The sequence below is a fragment of the Pempheris klunzingeri genome, chromosome 13 (assembly GCF_042242105.1).
Source record: "Pempheris klunzingeri isolate RE-2024b chromosome 13, fPemKlu1.hap1, whole genome shotgun sequence".
Taxonomy (NCBI): Eukaryota; Metazoa; Chordata; class Actinopteri; order Acropomatiformes; family Pempheridae; genus Pempheris; species Pempheris klunzingeri.
Window position 1 is genome coordinate 19084654 of NC_092024.1, and position 7551 is coordinate 19092204.

A 7551-nucleotide genomic window follows, 5' to 3' on the forward strand; every position below is an offset into this window, starting at 1 on the left:
ATGGCTTGATGTGCTTTCTCCCCCAACTGTTCCATTGCAGCAGATCATTCTGTGTATGAAATACTGTAAACACATGACCATGGGAACGGCCCGACATGGAGGTGACCTCCTGTCACAACACGTTCCCCGTCATTGCTTTTGTATGATTAGCGCTAGTATTTTTTTTTTTCCCCTTTTTTAAAGAATAATTTTTGCATGAATCTGCACTCATGTCTGGATTTCGGTACTGTACCATGCTATGCCAGCTCTTTGTGGGTTTATGATGACAGCTGGGGTGTCAGAGGTGTCGTGCCTCAGAATTCACGCTGAGTGTGTTTACTTGCACATCCATATTCTGAAGTACACGTCTCAGAGTCTTACTGTCACCTTCAGGGTGACAGGCAATCTGCAGAGACTCCAGGAAGTCACAAATATTCCAGCTCATAATCCCCTGTAAAATCCACAACTAATATTTTTACACTTCAGTGTTTGTATGAATTAAACAAACAAGATATCAAATCTAATGATACATAAAACAGCGAGATTTAGAGGAGCTGGTAGGTGGATTTTATCATCTATGGACGGAGCCAAGACTAGCTGTTTGCTCCTGTTTTGGTTCTAAAGATGAGCTAAGCTAACCGTAAAAAACCTTGGGCTTTTTTTTCCCCTTAAATTGATTTTATTTGTAAGGGGCTGTATTCGATATTAAATGGTATCATGTGATGTATTGTACAGGAGATCATTTAAAGCTAATTTGTTGTTGGAGCTTAGCTTTACAGGGAGTTAGTAAGTTGGACTATTTCTTGGTAGAGTACAGTGACTTCCTGGAGCTCGCCAGGCAAAATAACACCACTACTTGTAGTTTTTTAACGCAGATAAAGCAAAGGGGAAACAGCCAGACTCGCTGTTTCCCTCCATTTCCAGTCTTTATTCCAACTTAAGCTAACCGGCTGCAAACTGTAGCTTCATGTTCACTCCTCTTTACAAGACAGAAAATATGCTTTTTCACAAAATGTTATACCATTCCTTTATTTGTTTAAAAAAAATTAAAATCAACAGGTGATTTAGTAACGAAATTGTTGGCTGCAGCTCTCGCCAGGAGACCAACCACATATCCTGCTGTTTGCATAGTGTCAGCTGGGTTCTATTAATGGGTGCAGGGATATCTGTTATTACAACTTGTCCTCATTCAAGCCGTAACCAGGATTTACACAGTAGCAGGTATCCAGAATAGCGCGTGCATGTAAACACACTCACTGAGTCACATGCTGTGCTGCTGCTACTGCGCTCTCATTGAGCCACCCTTGCAAATAAGAGGGCTGTGCGATTATATATAGGAAATAACAAGGGGCTACAACAAACACAATAATGAGCCGAGAATTGTTGTTTCCTCCCCGCGAAACATCACCTGAACACACCTGGCTAGCTGGTAGCCTCAGTATTTATTGTTTCAGGTGTAGGGAAGCACCTCAGGATGTTTAAATAGTAATGAATTAGGCACAGAGTTTTAGTTGTGAGTTACAGAAACTTATTCAGTATGTGAGGATGTGAAGTCGTAGTCAGCAAGTAGGAAATGCTTTGATAGCTTTATTTAGTTAATTAAGGAATATTGAACATGTTTATGTGCAATGAAGGTAGGTGCTCAGGGACTGCAGAGCTACTCTTGGTGAAATATGGTGGTAATGTCCTTTAACTGCTACATGTCACTAGCCACAGACTGAAAGGTTAAAGGTCAATGATGATTAAAAACTGAGGGTTTCATTCCAAAATATACTTCCATTGATATTACCAAATTATTTCTTCAAGTTATTAGTGATGCCTGTCATGAGATTGAGTAGAAACATCCTAAAGTAGTTGACTTTATTCTCATTTCACCAGTCGTTTTGTTTCATTTTGGGCTGAAACCCCTTAAAAATGTAGAGGAAAACAACAGCAGGTGATGCCAGGAAAACAATATGGATCATTAGGGAGAGACAAGTTTTTCTAAAGTGCTATTTGGTGAAGCATGTTGTTGGATATAGTTTGTCTGTGTGTGAATTTGTGTCTTTCAAGGAAAAGCAAAGCAATCTGTCTGTTACAGAGGTAGCTCTCAACCAGAGAGGATGTTTGTTTTGAGTCAAAGATCAGGTCTAAGTTACCTTTACATTTTTGTCCTCTGATTCGATGTTTTCTGTCCTTCAGGGTAGCCATTCATCTCAAATGAAAAAGAGCAATGTTTGCTTTCTAGTAAATGCAATGTGAAAAAGGTCCTGGAGCAGTTTTAGACTAATATGTTCAGCTCCCAAAGGAAGTTGTGGGTAAAATCTGACTGAATCGAGCTGAAAAGCCTGAACTTTTTGTTCTGGGAGTTGTACAGTAAGCCTGTCCTATAAGCTATAAGGTATAAGGTTTCGGTAACCTGTTACACTGTGTCCAGAAAAAGAACAAAAAGAGGCTCCGCTGTTATCAACATCCTAAATGTGATGTTTTCATTCAGTTCTCTTTTCTGCTCTATGTCATCATTGTTGTTATTACTCTGGTTTACAGTATTAGTGGACTATAGTCAGTGGAATGAGTTTGTCAAAATGCAGATTCATGTGCACACTCACACTCGCGCCCAAATATAAATTGATATGAAGAGGGTATATAAATGAATGTATTGTAATTTAAAATTTGTTGTCATAAGTTTGGTCAATATGGCGGAAAAGGTCCGGAAACTTTTAAAATGCAGAGGTAAAAATGTAAGCTCTCTTCCCCCTTCATTCAGGCCATGCATATGAAAAGTTAGCTTTCTTTTTGTTCTTTCAGTTTGTGCCTGTAGCTGTTCTGTAAAGTGCTGTATAAAGTAACCATCCAGCAAATAAGATGATCTATCAGCCTTTATGTCGGAGTTTTAGTCTGTGACTTTGTAGAGATTTTATTTATTTATTAAATGTATTCTGGGGGAAACTGATGCTCAGCCTTTACATTTGTGCCAAACTGTTTGCAGACATTGTGTGTCATACAAATTACAGGTATATATCAAAGTATATCTGCATTAGTATGTTGTTGTTGCCCATAGTTTATTCACAGAATGCCTGGAGATGTTCACACATTAATTAATGTTTTCCACTGCTGGAATCTGCTGGAAAAACTCACATTTAGTAGTTAATAAAGACAGAAAACACATTCCAGATCTACTGATAGAGTCACTGATGTCATTTTAGCCAATGTGGAGGCAATACTGTATACCCTGTCAGACCGAAGCCGGGGTAATACAAATAAAACATCTGTCATACAGTCATACAGAGGTGATGCATCCATTGTGATCCTTTTATTGTTTGCAGAGATACAATGTGCAAAGAGAACAACCTCGACGACTGCGCTCCCCTGATGTTATTTATCTATGTCTGTGTTCTGTATGGTTACGCTTCTGGTACACATTTGTTTCTCATGTTGATTTTACAAAACATAGTTTTATGTCACAAAGCCACTGTCTTTTGTAAATAAATCAAATGTGAGATATATTAAAAGGATTTAAAATATGGCTTTGATGGGTCACGTCATGATTTTTGCTGTGTTTCTTTAGTCATCACAAAAGTCATTAACACACACATCATTCATTAGAGCTGGATAATAAAGGAGTATAATTCTGTATGTATGAGTATGTATTGTCACATACTAAACTACTGAATAGTCTATATAACAGTTAGAATTAGCTCCACCTCAACCGGTATACAGCATTAAAATGCAGCTTACGCATAAATGTATCATTACTAATTCAGTAATATAATGTTAATACAATACGGCTATTTTTCATAGTGAACACTTGTACAAATGTACAAATATTTAAGTATATATTATATTTAGATAAATCACACTGTCAACCAGTAATTTTATTTCCAATGTGATGTGAACTTTGTTTTTAAACAATACAGAGCAAAGTAATATGGTCAATTAAGGTGAGAAACTGGAGCTAATGTAATGTATTCTAGTGTAATAGTGGTGGAAAGTAACACAGTACATTGACTCAAATGCTGTAATATTTTGACATACACTACTTTAGTTAAGAATTTCCATTCTACATCACTTTAGTTATTATTTACATTCAGATTTTATATTTTAAAATTCTGTTCATATTGCTAAATGAACAAATAAATTATATTGCATTGCTAGTAATTAAACTACCCAGATGAATTAGCTCCACCTTGACCAGCAACAGTAAAATGCTGCTTAAATATTAATGCGTCAGTGATTATAATCTAACACTGAGGAAGCAGGCAAACATTGACTTTGACTACATTGACTACATTTTGCTGATGTTCCTCTGCTTTGAAAAATTGAATATAGGACTTAAAATTTTTGTAATGACACTTTTACTTGTATGTTCTCCAGTCACCTTCACTGATAGTCTGGTCAGATATGCAGATATAAATGACCTCAGGTTACAGCGGTCTGGAAAGAGCAGCATTTCCTCTCGTTTCAAATGTGTTTACATCAAAGTTGAATTGTTTTGCCTCTCATGGACTGCCTTAAACACTAAATGAGTAAACACAGGTCGGCCAAAAACAGTGCCCTTTCCTGCTTCGCCTACAAAACAAAATCGAAAGCCAGCTCTGGCCTTTTCCGTCTTCCTTCAGGCACTGAAAATGACAAAAACTATACAGGCTGAGTCACTTTGACCTATCAGCATCCTCCTCTGTGGGTCTCTTGAAGGAGACAGCAGTTTCCACCAGCTGGTAGCACACTGCTCCTGTCTGTAGGTCATGTGGCATCTTCCTGCTGCTGCTGCTGCTGCTGCTGCTGCTGCTGTCCTCAGATGAACCACTCATTGGCTCAATGAGAAAGCAGAGGCGCCGCTGCTTCCAGATCAGTGAACCACATCCGCCCGCTGCACACACATTTCCTCTCTCCCTCGCTGCCCCTAAAAAGCACTCAATCTGCCTCACATGGAGCAGCTCTGCGGGCCTCTAACCCTCCTGCAACCTGTAACATTTAACTCTCCGTGTCTCCGTCTGGTGGGCCTGTATGGGATAAATGCTGGTTGCAGTGGCGGCTGCTGTAGGGTTAATGGATGAATGCGATAAGAGATTTGATATCTTGTTCTAGCTGCACTCTAGGAAATGAACTGAAGATGTGGGACTAGATGAAGAGTCTGCTTAGAGGATAAAATCTATGAGACTGCATGAGATGGGCTACATACTCCTACATCCATTTTGATATACAGATTTAAGGCCAAATAAATAATTAGTTGAGTGCAGCCAGGAATGTAACTAGTTTGAATATCTGCTTTAAAAGTCCGCTACTACTTAATTGGAGATGTAAGAAATGTAAGAAATGTATAAAATGCTTTCCTGAGTATCTATCCTCAAGAGGCACATGACATAACTTTCAAATTTCCATTAGTATGGTGTCACTATTGTTGTTATACAGCAAAACTGTGCAAAAATCATCACAGTGGCGGCTTTTGAATCCCTCACTTTTATGTGGTTTTCACCAGCTGCATAACTGCTATTTTATGAGATGAGATACGACTCTTGGATAGGATGTTTGCATTTCCATAAACTAATAACAGTGCCGCAGACACAAAAGGAGCAAAGTTGAGTGTGACTCAAATAACTATCAAGAACATGCATTCTTAGTAGTTTCTGTTATGCAAATGAGTTTTCACACGCAAAACACAGGAACTCCATTATTTTGACTAACACAGGACGAGCAGCATCACCGAATTTCTTCCCCGTCAGAAGTCTGTTCATCTTGCACGTTACATAATTGTTTTTGCTCATGTGTTGTTTTGCTTTCTGAATAAATTTTTGCTCGTGTTAATCTTGATAGAATCAGAGCACTTGTGTTTCTTTATCAAATGAATCAGACATTGAACTCATCCCAGCAGGGAAAGAACAGTTGGAACCGATTACATTAATTATGGCAATTAATGCAATGCAATTAACAATGTTATTACACCTGTGCTGGCCAACTCAAACTACCTGGAATAGAAGGACACTGTACTTATCCCTGAACAGAATTTCAGCTGTCACTGTTGTCAAAGAGTACACAGAGTAATATAGACATGTATGAATATATATATATGAGTTTATACATATATGAATGACAGATGGATGTCAGTGTTTTACTAAAATAAGGGGCCTATATACTGTAATAGGAGAGGCTTGTGCAAGAGAATTTGCAAATGTCAGTAATCACCATACACACCTATATATAAGAACTTTACCACACTGTGTGCACTCAAACATCTGTCCAGCACAAACGTATATAAACGGAGTAGGCTTGATTAAGGGTTTACATCAATGTGAATTGTGCAGTGTAGTATTATCAAAAAGAACAATAACTATAGAAATCACATGTTTCACTTCACTGGGCCTCTAAACTGGCCCGAGGTATCAGCTAATTACTACCCCACAGCCACCAGGGGGCCCATAAATGCAGCAAATTAAAAATGGGCAAGTCTGCTAAGGTTCCTGTGTTAATTCTGACAACATTTTGATGGCTTTACGTCTGTCTGTCTGTCTGTTTTACGCACTTTTAATCCTAGTTCAGTGCAATGCCCCTAACCCTAACCCATAAAGTATGGTATGTTGTTTTTATTATTTATTGCTGTTCTTATCTTCATACTTTATGGGTATTTATTTTATGGTTCTCATTGTAACTTATTGTAACTTGTCCCTCCTTCTGCCCCTTGTCCTCAATTTGCTTTCCTTGATTTATTTATTTGATTATTAATCATTGGTTGTCTGTTGTATGCACAGACATGTGTACTGGGAGAGCTATAAATGAATTGCCCCTTGGGGATGAATAAAATTGCCTGAATCTGAATCTAACATGTATGATGGCAAAGAGGGGTATCCCCAATAGGCCCAAGCAGGCCTGGACTAGTGCTGCTTGTCCTACACAGTGGCGCAGCAGTAATTAAATCAACATAAACCAGATCTCTCTGAGGGGAAGTGGTGAAAATAAGAGAAGGGCAATCACCTTCACACGCAGGTTTAGCGCGCATCAGAGGGACACTTAGGACAACCAGAGTGGTACTTAAGGGGCTTCTGGGACTCTAAAATGTCTCTCAGGTGTAACATTAGTTCAAATATTAAGCATGGAAGTGCTCCAATTGGGCAGTAATGTTCAAACCTTTAAATAAAAATTCGGAGGCATCCCTGCAGTCCAGTGATCTAAGATACAAACCGAGTGAGCCCAACATCCCTGCTTCAATATCGGCTACGGACACCTCTTGTTTTATCCCTAAGTTTGTACTTTGATTGTTTTCTGCCAAATAAAATGTGTAATTTGCCCCATTTTTAATGAATAAATAAATAAAGGGCAATTCAGCGGTTTTTCTGTATGCCACTCGGCTCCCTGGAGGTAATTATATACAACACCATGAAGAGATCTGGATGTGTGTGTATTTAAGGGGGGTTCATGGTAATGACTCTCAGACCACCTTCACCACCTCCTCCCCTCCCCCGCCCCCTTCTGCACCCAGTGGTGCCGGTTGTTGAGCGGGCAGGCTTTAGGACCCCGCGGCAGCCAGCAGACTGTCTGCAGGCCCCTGCAGTGAGAGCGGTGCATCTGGAGGAGAGCTGGCCGGCTGGGGAGGTGGAG